General features: G+C 33.9%; 1 long non-coding RNA gene across 1 annotated transcript; it reads left to right on the top strand.

Moving 5' to 3' along the window:
• Nucleotides 1-313: 313 nt before the first annotated feature.
• On the top strand, nt 314-11,203 carry LOC128559840 (uncharacterized). Its single transcript, XR_008372675.1, has 4 exons — nt 314-441; nt 1,136-1,205; nt 1,610-1,710; nt 10,566-11,203. It is a non-coding gene; the product is annotated as an uncharacterized LOC128559840 (long non-coding RNA).
• Nucleotides 11,204-15,508: the final 4,305 nt, after the last annotated feature.

Below are 15,508 nucleotides of genomic sequence, written 5' to 3'. Positions count from 1 at the left end.
CCGGGGGCCAAATGGGAATTATTTCACTCGTGGAATAAATTGTTCATAAAATTAGACACTTTTCATGCTAATATTCGCATGTTTTTTGACGGTTGTTTACTTGAAAACGAAATTAGGGTGTTCATCTGCGGACCGCTTCCTGAAATGCGGCAATATGAGGGTACCCGACTTCATTTGTCTTGCATTTCACTGCACACCCTTTTTTCTTTTCGTTTTCTGGAAGCAAATGTATGGATATCTTGTGGAAAATAGGTCTACGGCGGAGTGAAAATCTAGAAACTGATAGGCATTTACCTAGAGCATTTTATTTTCAAGGGAAATAATTGTGGTCTGACTGTATTATTTTGAAAACCACAGTTGAGATTTTTTTATGTGTGCACCAGTACAGTTTTGCGGGGAAGCGAAAGTTGCCATGGAATTTTGTCTTCTTCTAAAAACAAGGTAAGTTGACAGTTTTTGTTGAAATATATATCTGATAGCTGACACATAGGAGAATGTTTTGGTTTATATCCATCTAACAGATTTTTTTGAAAATGAAGAGAAACAGGGGGAATTCTGTAAATTTCTTCATATATGCAAATGAGCTGAAAATGTATTGAAATGACTAGATCAGAAGTTTATGCCTTTCCAGTAAGTTTTTCCCTACCTTTGACGATAGTTATTAAAAGGTATAGATATCAACCTCTTTGCTGATATTAGTACCTAAAATTTTCAGCCTGTGAATATCTGTGGAAATTTGGGACTTCCTTTTTTTGAATATATAAATAGATCTAAGCTATATTTAGACTAAAGTTTTTTTCAGTATAACAGCATGTAGAGAACCCTTACATACAGTCAAATATTCTTGATATTGCAAGGAAATATAATGCATTTTTCAAGTGCTTGCTGTTTCTTATGTTGTTCATACTTAATATAGGTCATTGTCAATGTCAACTATCGTTATACTTACATTTGAAGTTGTTGTTTTTTTTTTTCTAAATTACCTCCCTTATATATGCATTTTTCTTCATTCATTTTATTGGTAATTACTTCCCTTTATGTTTAGCAAAAATTCTCAGATTGCATTTAATTAACTCCCTTTATTTATCATGAAAAATTCTCTTGTGTAATGATTATTTGTATATTTTACTTACAGTGTCTGATACATGTAGTTGCAGTCTGTCTTTGGAAGCTGTAGAAATAACAAGAAAGAGGCTGACATAGTGGTATAGTTTGTTATATATGATAATGAAGTTTATTGATGGCATTCATGTCATGATGATATCATTAAAGTACAACATACATTGATTTTCTGACAGTCATGTGTTATTACATTTGAACTGAGACTGTTTTATAATCAGGTTCATGATACTTTTTTTAATATACATTGTATACAATAGTTGCATTTTTTTCAATATTAATTGCAGCTTTATAAATTAGAACACTTCAGGTTCATGTTTGATATAGTTTATTAATGAGTATAATTTTAATCATACAATGAGTTATGAGATATTTTATTAATTTTAATATATTTAGATTAATAAATGTAAAAAGTCTGTATTAAATGCATAGGTCATCTTTTGTAAAAAAAAATAAAGGAAAAAAAAGATTGTATAATTTTCATTTTCAGTTTTAATAGGGAAAAGTTTGAGTATGTACATGTACAGTTGTTTGACCTGTCTTACCCTGTGGCAGTCCAAGAAGATGTTACCATTATGAAAAATGCAGGAGGTATTATGCTTTTGTATGTTAAACAAAGGTCTAAAAGCATTTATATGCTGTATGGCTACATTCTTGCTCCTGAAATAACTGTACAAGACAGCTATAAGACTGACATTCCTGACAAGATTTGAACCTTCTGGACTTTATGTCAGCCTGGCATAAACATTTCTTTCCTGTAGCTTTGTGTATCCCTCAATTTACTAAGTACATATCTCCATTAAAAATAATGATAATAGATATGGTTTAGTAATAAATGTGTGATAGCTTTGTAATGTCAACATTTCAAAAATAGAATGAACATGTACTTTGATAATAGCGAGCTCGAAGAGCAGGCCCAAAGGGCCTGCTCGAGAATCGAGCTTTACGGTAACGCAAGTATACTTCCACACTTGGTGATGGATTTGAAAAGTTTCGTCGGAAGTTCTTAAAAAGCGCACCCTAACGGATAGGTGCTCACAGGAAGTACTTCTTTCCGGAGTGAATACAGAACTTTATCCAACTGCTAAAAAATATTCATCACTCAGCAATAATGAAAGAATGCTTTCCAGTTGTTTGAAAAAATATTATTTTCGTTTAAAAGATCAAGCATCGGCCAGAAAATGGAAAAAATGTCATTAATAAGCAGTAAGAAACGGGGACGCGGTAATGACGTCACTGTGACATCGGCTTCCCATAATTTTTGCCACGTATGATATTCACTGTTACAGGCATAGTGACACTAAATGTAGACTTTTTCAGGTGAATAGGTTCTCCTGAATTCTTGTGAGTAGGGAATAGTTTCTTTGTGACAAATAAATGATGCATAATATTTTTAGCTAAATCCGATTTCTTTGAGCTCGCTTTGAGGCTTTGCCTTATTTCATATTAAATATTGAAATACAAATTTCAGTATATTGTATCAGTCAGCAAAAACATGAAGTAACTTTGTATTAAGATAATTAAAACAATTATATTCAAATGCTTTGACACTGATTTTATGTTGATTTCCTAGAATGTGTATGAATTAATGTTTTACAATATTTCAGAACTTGAAGACAATGGTTAGTGCAGAAGGGACATAAAAGTTATGACAAAAGTAACAGATATTGTTAGGCCGTCCAACTGATCTAAACACGATTAGTAACATTAGACTTGTACATGTATATTTTTGATCGCATAGAACCAGAAGTTACATCAACGATTTCGACGCACGTATTTTATGTCAGACCTTAAACACGGTATTAATCGATAGCCCTACCTGTTCTTGATCAATCTATATCGGTGATCCGCTTGGAATACTGTTATTTAGAAAGATATGCGAGAAATACTTCGCTTTTATCGGTCTTTCGCTCCGCGACATTTGTTTACTTCCGGTTGCTCCGGTGTCACCGTACGTTTTACGTAACGTCGTTTTCGATTGGATAGTAGCTATCTCCACGTACGCCACGTACCGTTCACGTACCGTTGTCGTATGCGGAGCTGTGCTAAAACTTTATAAGGCCCGATTTTCGGCTCCTCATTTGTCAATCTTTCCTCCACCCTGAAGACAGTAACCCCTATGTTAAATGCATAAAAATCGGCTCCACAAATATCAATTTATCCTGACATAAGCATACTGTATAAGAGTCATAGAACAGTAACTTCTGGAGATATGTGGAATTTATGAATACTTTGTAAACTACTGAATATTTTATACTTGGAACTGCTAGAACTTTATATCTGAATAAAAGATGTGTGACTGAACACTGATTTTGTCTCTTTGCTAGAGATATAGGTACAATGTCATCACTCTTTGTCCGAACCCAACTCAACAACTGTTCCCGGTCCTAGGCAGGAGTGCCGGCGGAACAACTGGTGTCAGAAGTCCAGGATATTTATTTCAAGACTGACTGTAGAGAATCAACACAACAAACAAAGCGACCAGTATGTACCAACATTTAGTTCCAGCGACCTGACCAACTAAGCTCCGTAATATTGCTCCACGAAACAAATTGCTCCATAGAAATCATAGCTCCATAAAACTGCTCCACAAATCAAGCTTCGCGAAATTGCTCCGAAACCCTGAAGTAACTCCATAGAAAAAATAGCTCCGTAACAATAATATTGCTGCATAGCCATAAAGTGGCTCCACACAGAAATAGCTCCACAGCATTTGTGTTTTGGCTCCACAAAGACTGAAACTCCATAATCAACTCCGATGAAGACATTAGCTCAACAGAAACCATAAGCAACCATCTACCTCGAGTATAATAGTACATTAAAGGAACGATTGACCATTCTATCACCCTATTACTAGTTTAAGTCGACACTCCTGGGTGATAGAATTTAGCCCCACGGATTCTATCGGCTGGTTCCATTAGATCCAAGGACCATTTGTTAGGGGGACTGCTGTTACCAAATATAAGAGAATCTCTACATCACAATACCTGCCAATTACCTTGAAATTGACAAAAGTGATGGCTTGTTCCAATACATTGAAATGTAACACAACTGAAATGGAGAAAGCAGTTGATGATGATCTTCAGCTTGAATATGAAAATACAGACCTGAATCCTGAAGAAGATATTGAATCATGTGAAAGCGAAAGAGGAATGCACCTTGGTGGAAACCTGAAAACTTCTGTAATGATTAAAATGGAAAAGTGACTTGATAATTTGGTAGAATATTTTTCCAGTAGTATTGAAGCCCATAGAAAATACCATTATGAAATCCATGAACAATTAAGAGTCCTAGAACATGACCTTCAGAGTATTAAAGAGTTACAACAGAACAGTGTGAGGAAATATCCTAGTGAGAATGCCGTACTAGAAGCAAATCTAAATTCACTTCCTCATATGCACTATATAGATAAAACGATGTCTGAGACAGAAAATGACTACCAATCCGTAAACCAAGAAGAAGAAAGCAGTACAAATTCAAACTGTAATGTAGTTCTTAATCCACCTACTTATGATGGAAAAGAAGATTTACAAGAATTCCTTGAATCATTTAACAGAATCTGCCAAATAAACAGCTGGGATCAAAAGACAAAGGGACTTTATTTAGCAAGTTGTCTTACCAAAAGTGCTAGATCAGTTCTTCTAGATCTAGACCAGAATGAGAAATGGGACTATATCACCTTAGTAAAGAAACTGGAACACTATGGAACCTTAAACCAGAAAGAGATATTTAAAGTCAAACCGAGAAACCGAAGACAATTTCCAGGAGAGCCTATCTCAGACTTAGCTCAAGATATTATGAAATTGACCAAACTGACACATCCTAATTTTTCCATGGGCTTGACTGAAACTTTTGCAATAGACAAATTCGTTGAAGCTATCAGTGATTTCAATATTCGATTACGTTTATTGGAGAGGCTACCTAAAACTTTAAAGGAAGCTGAGATAACCGCAACCAGGTTCGAAGCTTTACGCATAGCTGAGACGCTTCGACAGCAGATGATACCCGTAACTGCCACAAATACATATGATGGATGGGAAAATGACAATTCCTGGAATGAACTCCCAGACCCTTTATTGAAGGGCAATTATCACGGAGATTACAGCACCTTTACCGTGTGCCAGGAACAGCTGCAGAGACTTAACTTCCAAATTCCATGTGAATACTCATTTATGGCCTAATATCCAGAGGCTAGCATAGACGAGGATTTATTTATTGACAAGTGCATTGTCGAGACTGACGACCACACACAAAACACACCACGGAGGACGTACTACGACTAAGAAATAGAAGAAGAGAATTGTCTGATGAACTGTTATGTAATAGAATTACGTAGTGTAATCAATTTTTGGTATTACTATTATTGTCATACTGTTCTTAAAATTTGTGAAAATAGAAGTTTAATTATATAAATAATTAATGTTTTATGCTAAAATAGTGTTACCAGTATACAGTCTAGTTTATACATAAATGTCTATTTAAACTAAACAAACAGTATATAACTTTTCCTATTAATTAAATGCTATTTCTTGATCACTAACTGATTTTTAATTTTTAAGCCATCAGTCTGTATTGTTTAATTTTGACACTGTACCCTAAAAACCATCTGAAATGTTCATACTCTGTTAATAGTGCACTATTACTTTAAGATCATACTGCTATAGCTATATTAGAAATGTACCTGGGATTTTGCAGTATATAGATGTTGAATATTATTAAAGGTATCCATGAGTCATCTTTATATGTAATGTGTAAAGGTTCCGTACGGTCAGTTGTTTATTGCACATTTTTATATGTATATAAATCATTGTCAGCACATGCGTTATTTTGCTATTACTAATAGAATACTTGAATATTATGGGAGACTTGTTTATGGTAACCAGATGTTACTACTTTTAGGTCTAGACCTATTGCTGACTTAAATCCTGTCCTATTGTTATTTGCTCATGAGCCTTAGCAGGGTTCTCGGTATGTAAGTTGATTAAGAATGTTCGATTGGAGGCCCTGCGGGTACCCCTTTTGCATGTACCTTGCACACCTTTACATGTGCCATTTCACACACCTTTACATGTGTTGTTTGACATACGCCGGTGGGCCGGGGGTTAAAACTCTGTTTCCTCCTTTAATAGGCAGTCACTTTTGGGATCCCGACAGGTATTATTATTGTATTATTATATTGGCGCCCAGGGTCGTGCAAGCCCTTTTGTCTCCCCACTCTTTTTGTACTTTTAATGTGCCACTGTGATTGAGACTTTTTTTTGGGATGTTTATATTCCTATTTTAGTTTACGAATCATTTTATAGTAGGCCTGGCACTTAGAATAAGGATACCGTGTTTAGAGTTTAGTATGAAAATAAATGAGAATACCAAGTAACAAGAAATATCTTTAAAAATGATGGTCGGCGAATTGTAATAAGGAAAGAAGTTTATGAATTTTTCATCTAACATTCATCTTTCATCTAACATTTGTCAAATTGCAAACTAAACACCGCACTTTAACAATTTAAATGGTTCTCTTTTAATTTTTCGCAAAGGTTTCGTAGGGTTGCAGTTTTTTCGTTTATCCTTAGACGAATAATTACAGCAGTAGTTTGATGAAGATTCATGAAGTCGTTCATGAGAAGAGGTCATTAAACGTGTTTATATTTTTAGCTAAATTGGTCCCTATCCCCATTTGTAACAAAATAGCAGGAGACCTTACGATTGTTACACATCGAGTTTGATAAAAATCCATTACATTTTAGTGGTTAATGAGAAGAAAGGCATATCTACTTTCAGCTATAGTGGTCCCTAATAGGGCCCAAGTTCCTATATAAATAAATTTGGAAGAGGACCTTATAATGATGCTCCAGACCAAGTATGACAAAGATCCACCAAGCTGTTCATGAGACGCTGTATAAAGGCATTTCTAGTTTTAGCTCTAGCAGCCCCTAAAAGGGGTCAAATATCCCAGCTGAACAAAGTTGGCTGCGGGCCTCATAAAGATGCTACAAATCAAGTTTGATTAGAATATACGAGAAAATATCAAATCAAAGGATTTTTTAGCTATTATTTTTATTTATTTCTAAAATAGGCCAACTGATCCCGCTTTAACAAATAGCATATTCGCTATTCATGAATCTTTGGACAATGACGTCACACCTATAAAAAAGTGAAGGTCAAGCAAAACATACAATTGTAATTATTTCAATATTTCTGTTTCATAAGCAAAGTTTGACCATAGTCATATCACATAGATAAACTGTATGCAACGTACCTTCATTTCAGTGTAATGAGATTCAGTCATTATATAGCATATATATAATAAAACAGATTTCAACTGAATTCAATATTTGCATACCATACTAAAGAAAAATATTCAATAAATCAGTTAAATAATTTATAACAAATATATTAAAGCAAACAAGTACTCATTTTAATATGCAATCTGAATAAGTCACAAAAACAAGAAACCTTTTCATATACAGACGACAATTGTAGCAAGGAAAATCTTTCAAAAAGCACTTCTCTACATAAAAGACTCTTCACACCCTTATTCATGTGATACGCAAACCGTATTCAGCTATTTCTTTAATTTGATATATGTTGGTATTTGAACAGGTTTTTATCATATTTATTAAACTTACTTATCATTTTGAGATATATCAATATTCTTGCTAAATATACTGAGCCAAAGTTAGCTTTAAACCTGTGAACAGCGTCGTTTAGGATAAACGTTTTGTCTACATTTCACTCAGCGTAGCACAATCAACAGAGTGAAAGAAATTGACACTCTCGTCCAATCAGGCAGAGTGTAACATAAATCTTCCATTTTGATAAACTATCTATAATGCGTTATCAAGTAGTTTGATTTGCAAACTGAAGTCACGTGGCGTAGGTAACGAAAACGAATTTAGACGGCGTCGCCGAATAATGTGAGGAATATAAGAGTAATTTTTATATTGGGTACAGTTTAATTTTGTTATACGATGTAATTTTGTTATACGGTGTAATTTTGTTATACAGTGTAATTTTGTTAATCTGTTTATGTGATTATTTTAAAGCAGAATACCTTTAGTGTGATAGTTTTATTGAGCAAAACATATTTAAGTCGTTAAAATATCACGTCAAATTGTAACCATACATTTAAATTTTAACCTTATACTTTGTTTTAAAGTAAACCATTCTTTCGGCCGAGGATAGGATACTTATTTATTGTTAAGTTATTACTTTTGATAAACATAGCTATAAGAATAGTAAGAAATTACAGACTTTTATGTTGCTGAATTTGCTAGTTGTATTATTGTTTGTTGTCATTGTTGGGCAAGTTTAGGTAGTTCAGTAAAATGTTTAGCCGCGCGGATTTTGTATAAAATATTTGAAAAACAGTCGCTATCTTTAACCATAATTATGCTGTTGTATATTTGTGTGATTTAACATGCATGTCATTCTTATTTTTATGATTACATGAATGTTTTAGTCAATCTAGTTTTGATCAGTTTGACTCCTCGCCGGCTTTCATTTACTAAAGTTCCTTACTGAGTACTATCCTTTTCATTCCAATTCAGAGACTGAATTCCTTTTAGGGGAGGGTGCAATGTTAGGCCGTCCAACTGATCTAAACACGATTAGTAACATTAGACTTGTACATGTATATGTTTGATCGCATAGAACCAGAAGTTACATCAACGATTTCGACGCACGTATTTTATGTCAGACCTAAAACACGGTATTAATCGATAGCCCTACCTGTTCTTGATCAATCTATATCGGTGATCCGCTTGGAATACTGTTATTTAGAAAGATATGCGAGAAATACTTCGCTTATATCGGTGTTTCGCTCCGCGACATTTGTTTACTTCGGTTGCTTCGGTGTCACCGCACGTTTTACGTAACGTCGTTTTCGATTGGATAGTAGCTATCTTCACGTACGCCACGTACCGTTCACGTACCGTTGTCGTATGCGGAGCTGTGCTAAAACTTTAAAAGGCCCGATTTTCGGCTCCTCATTTGTCAATCTTTCCTCCACCCTGAAGACAGTAACCCCTATGTTAAATGCATAAAAATCGGCTCCACAAATATCAATTTATCCTGACATAAGCATACTGTATAAGAGTCATAGAACAGAAACTTCTGGAGATATGTGGAATTTATGAATACTTTGTAAACTACTGAATATTTTATACTTGGGACTGCTAGAACTTTATATCTGAATAAAAGATGTGTGACTGAACACTGATTTTGCCTCTTTGCTAGAGATATAGGTACAATGTCATCACTCTTTGTCCGAACCCAACTCAACAACTGTTCCCGGTCCTAGGCAGGAGTGCCGGCGGAACAATATAAATAAGGTAAACTATTGTAATAAAAAGACATGGCCAGTGCTGCACATCACAAAGGCAATATTTGAATTTAATTTTTTGTCACTTATGAGTTCTGTAAAGCTGATTTTGCAATATATATAAAATGATTAGGATTAATTTTTTTACTGTGATCTTTTTTTCTCATGATTTTGTCAAGACTGACAATTTGTTCATTGGAATAAGATAGTTAAAGGCGGCATTGTGTCACATAAAAATATGTCTGCATAGTTGCCTAACATTAAATGTCAAATTGTAAACAAGGAAATTCTAAATTTGGAAAATCCTTTGTTGTTTTTCTTCATTTAGCTCAGTTGAAGGAGATGAAGTTTCAAGCAATTTTCACAGTACAACCTCTCCAGAGTAGCTCACTCTGAAGCAAAAACCTCTCTAAAACAGCATCATGAGAATTTCCCTAAGCTGAAATATAACTATCAAATTTACTTCTCCAGAACAACAACCTCAAAATAAAATGTTTGTATATCCCACAGGGTATTGCTCTACAGGGGTTGCATTGTACTTATAATATCTATGATTTCAAATGCTTTAAGAAAAACAAACTTTCAACAAGGGGAAAAGTGAACATATATTACTCATAAGGTGAAGTTTTGGCAGTTCTCAAGTTCATTGTTTTTGCATGCTATATAAAAACACTTATGGTAGTTTATCATTATTACATCATATACTAATCAGAGGTTGTAGGTTGTTGTTGGAGCTTTTAGGTGAGATCATAGGTGAACATCATCAGATTTATCTGTTTATTTTTTTCACCATTTTATTGAATATGTACATTGAATGTTATAAAATATGCAATCTTTTCAGACAGTCCTATTAAATAACTTGTCATTTAGTGGATCTAAGTAAATGTAAAATTTAAAAAAAGCAGCAAGCCAAGTAGCAAGCCATCTTGCTGCTTAAAACAGGTAATTCCTTAGACAAGTTGAAATTAGACAAAATGTCAATTTGTAGAGTTACCTGACTTGCTGCTTGATAATATATTTCTAAGATTAGAATATCTGCAAATGTCTAAAATGATGTTATAATTGTTTTAAAAACTATCATGTTTTATTCTCTTTATGTAATAAAGTTTTACATTTGTATTTCCAGAAGTGCTACAAGTGTGTTGTCATGTGAAATGGAATTTACCCCAACTGTGCTGCAAGATGTATATTCAAGTGCAAGACAGCCATGCACCAGCTGTAAACTGAGATGGACCCATATAATAAATATGTTGACTTTTCTATGTATTATCATCTGTACAGAATGTGTTCATGACAAGACTGTATACATATATTGTTAAATCATTTTTTATTTCCATTATTGCATGCATGTAAGAAGCAAGCATTTAACAATTGCATTCATAGAAGTGTTAAAATGTGATCAATCTAATTTAAAGAAACACATTTAATTGGACTTTTTAAGTTTCATAGTATTTGTGGTGGAGACTGACCCAGTCATTCAGCAACTTAACTGTCTGTGTGTCATTTCTTGTATGTTATAGTTTTCTTAATAATACATTAAATGTCAAAGTTATGGTAAGATGAACTCATTCATCACTTGTAGATTAATGTTAAAGCAGTTCAATATTTTACCATAAGTTAACTAATATTCTATTTAACCAGAGTTGTCACATATTTTCATATAAATATTTGTATAATACAGTCTAATCTAATCTACATATGATGTTCCACAATTTTTTAGTTATATTTTATGTTGATATTTTATGTTGTTTTCATGTCTTAACATATAATTACTAACATCAAAGAAACTTAAGTATTATACAATTTGGTTGGTATAAATGGTTATTTTGTTTATATATTTTATCTTTTTCCATCCAGGAGAATAAAGAAATATACATTTCAAAATATCCCATCATTCCAGATAAGTACACTACATAATCAAGATAAAAGAAATAAGAACAAAATATGTTGGTGGAATTTTATTTTCAAAAATTTGATATACAGTCTTTGTAGTATTTACTTCTTTAGATATGTTGGACTGAAATGGGAATAACAACATACTTTAAATTTTTGTAGTCATAAGTTAATATGGGAATTATTAACTTAACTTAAAAAGATTTTATCTCACTGTTATGTCATCTGAGCTTTAATATTTTTCAACATTGTCATTGGCAACAAGGCTCAAAATTATTTGTTGTGTATACCTTGCATTCATGTGTGATAAATGCTTTTATGGTATTCTTTAATATAATTTATGCTTTTCATCTTACCATGGATTAAAAAAAATATAAATTTGTTTGTCTGAAAATTAAGGTAAAAATACTGACTGAAAAAATTGCAATATAAGAAAGCTTATTTGAGATAAAGGGAGGTAATTCCATAAAAAATATGTAGAATGTAGATGATAAATGTAATGAAGGGAGGTAATAAAATATTGTGAAGTTATTAGTCTTCATTTCTTTGATGAGCTAATTAATTGTTTTACATTTTGGTTTATTAACTACAAGTATGACCTAACATGTGTACCTGTCCTGAAGGAAAATAAAATAGGTTGTTTGATGTCCTTGTACTGTTAAATTGTTCCTGTATTTGTTTACATTCCATGTCTGAATGAAATGAAGAAACAGACTTTAATGAGGGTATCCCGGGAAAATACCTAAGTTTATTTTTATATCAGCAAATTTGATGAGATAGTCATTCAGGATTTGTCTATCCTATTTCCAAAAATGCTATGGGGAATAAATTTTTTGGAGTAAATATCTCTTTTAAAAAATAACACACAACATTTTAATATTGTATATATATTATCTGATGCACTTAGCACTATATATTTGGAGTCAAAATATTAAAAATTCCGGTTATAATTTTTTAGTTACAATGTCTACTCTATAAAAATATTTGATAACCATAACACGTGTATCAATGTACAAAGCAGTTAATGTCAACTGAATGCAGAACGTTTCCAAGAGTATGCAGTTTAAGTATTTTTGTAGGCACGTGCGTAATATGCATACATGACAGGAGTGAAATGCTCGTGAACATGGTGTATATACCTCTAGATAGTACATACTAACCTGATTGAAATGTAATTCCGACGATGTAGTAGAATAATAATATGTGTACCCTTCAAAGAAATAATGTCGAATCAGTTCAGCCTCTTAAAGTTAAACATCCATGCAAATAAAGCTAGGCCATGGTTAATACCCGGACGCCATCAAACACTACAGGTGGGCCACATAATGTTTACTTAAATTCTCATGCATATTTATGAACATATTCTTTCACTCGAAATTCTTTCGGAATAATGTTGTATTCTTCGTTCTGTCGACCACCTTTATCAGTGGCCGGAGAGAGAGACAAAGAAGACAGTGAAGAGGAAAATTTATCTGCCTTTCATTTTATTATGATTATTATTATTATTATTATTATTATTATTTACTCTTTCTCCTCTTTCTTCTTTCTCCATCTCCTTTGATTTATTTCCATAGGATCGGCCTAGCATACGGAGGCACGCACGAGCATACGTAAAGAAAATGAAAAGGATGGCGAAAACATTGAAAGCTTGAAAAAATGCTTTAACAACCTATCGTGGGATAGAGTTGGTAAGACAGTGTCACCTCTACGATACCACAACTATGCCTACTTTTGATATGGGTCTAGCTACGCCCCTAATCTGGTATATTTCTATGAACTTTCACTTTTTCTAATGTAGTTGACAGATTAATTTGAGAATACAAATTGATTTAAAAGATCTGACTAGTAACATTTAGTGTTATATACATATTTATGCAACCTATAGCACATGTACTTTTCATGCGTGTACAATTACTGGAGTATGACATAGGGCTCATTATAATATCGATGCTAAATGACAGACCACATTGTATAATGTAAACATTCAATATTTAGACTCTTTACTGTGGTTTGAAACATACATTTACCCTCAGAATCCATACTTCTTTCATTCAAATGTGTTTATTAACACCGCGCATGCTCTACCGGAACGAACGATATTTTCACATTTGGCGTTGTTTCGTTCTGGCGGGGGCGCCAGAACGACAGAACGCCAAGACAACGTTTTGGGGGCGCCGTTTATAAGTGTCGTTCTTTCGTTCTGTCGCGTTGCATTCTTCGTTATGTCGTTTTGGCGGGGGCGCCAGAACGAGGAAATGTAAAAGAGGAAAACGCCCCCGACAGAACGAGACAACGCCAAATGTGAAAACGTCGTACTTTCGTTCTGGCGAACCACCAGAACGAAAGAACAACAATTTACAACTTCTAGAAGATATTTTGCCTCACCAACACAAAAAAAATAACTGAAATAACTGAGTGCCAAGCAAAAGGGGCTAATGGTACGATTATGTAAAGACTTTGAAATGGTGTGACCGGTAAGCGAACCAAATACTTCTGGCAACAAAAACCTGACGCTTTATCGTTAATGTTTCGAAGCGTTACATAATGTCACTTGCGAATCTCGTATTTCATTTGTGTAGTAAAGTTTACTTGTTTAATGGAACGATTGTTGTTCCTATGTCGGGTGAATAGGGTTTAATCCTTCAACATGCTGCCGTAGCATCTAAAAGTAGTTGACCCCGTGTGCTTTCTTTCATGGGCTCTTTAACACTTCTGTAAGCTGTATGTTTGAACAGTTATTGCAAAGAGCTGTTTTGAAATATTAAAATCACAATTTAGCAAACATATTACAAAGTGTTCTACTCAGTATAATTTGTGTTTATGAAATGACAAGACTATCAAGAACTAAATGGTACTTTAATCGAGACAGCCATTTTTCCATCATTTTGGCTCCTGGTAGTGTCGTGGTCATACTTAATCGTGTCTGATTTTCTCTTTTAATTTATGAAATTTATTTATACAGGTTTTGCACAACTTTCAGTGTCATGATATGACTTGCGTTTGTACAATTAGCATGTCCAAAGGGGTGAGGAAGGGGGGTCGCACTGAACATTACCTAAACAACAAAGATGGCGGCACTACATAAAAAGGTGAGTTTTAAAGAAAATGCTGGAGAAAATCACTTGGCTATAAACCTGCTACACACTGTTTGGAACATGCCAATCTTTGTGGCTATGCTGTGGAGAATAATTTATGTAAATAGTAGAACTTGTTTCACAAGCGATAGTGTAAACTTGCCATGCTTGTTGATATTGCTTAGGTGTAGATGTCGTTTATTATAATATATTTGGTACAACAGTGTACAGCTACTTCACCCTTGTGTTTGCAAAATAATGTCATCCCTTTTCAAACTTATTAAAGCGTTGTAATATTATACTATCCATTTTACTTTTTGGATAATACTTGTCGTCGAGTATCCCGTTCTCGAGCCCTGTTTCCGAGTTACTTCCCTCTTCGCCTTGAAAACAGGGTATGGCGCATTTTGACATACAGAAATTTCTACTTCCGTTGTCAACAAACGCTACATTTGCACTCGCAAGAAAATGACCAGTATTATGCTGCGTATCAAGATAAAATTATTATAACAAATACATGAACTGATGTAAAATTATCTGTTTTAACTAAATACTATTTATTCCATTAAACATCCAGCCTGTATTTTATTAAACTTGAAGTATTTATTTGGTCTGTCTGCATCAGTGATGACCTACATTATGCAGGGCCGTAGGAACAGTGGTGGGGGGCAGGGGACCCCCAATAATTTGACCGATTATGGTAATTATCTTAGCAATTAATTATTTTTTGACAGCGAGTCCATTTTAGCTGTGACCTGTCACCAGACATGCAGATAATTGTATTGTTAACCTTATTAAGTCAAATCAAATCAGAAAACATGTAAAAGTGATAAAAAAAAGCCTAAGAAAAAAAGCGTTTCTTTGTCGGACCCAAGCCCGAGAAAAAGGTGAGGGGTATATACTATACTCATTATACAGTATTCATTTGAAAATGCCAAAACATGGGGTATATTGTATATAAAATTACAGTGGTAAATGTGTTCTTAAATGCTCCCAAAATGCCCCAGAATGCAGGAAATGAAGCGCTGAATTTCAAACTTTTCAGGGGGAGCATGACCCCGCACCCCCTACCTTGTCCCCTACTTATCTTTTATAGTTGCCT

The sequence above is a fragment of the Mercenaria mercenaria genome, chromosome 10 (assembly GCF_021730395.1).
Source record: "Mercenaria mercenaria strain notata chromosome 10, MADL_Memer_1, whole genome shotgun sequence".
In the NCBI taxonomy this organism is placed as follows: domain Eukaryota; kingdom Metazoa; phylum Mollusca; class Bivalvia; order Venerida; family Veneridae; genus Mercenaria; species Mercenaria mercenaria.
This window is presented reverse-complemented; position numbering and strand designations above follow the sequence as displayed.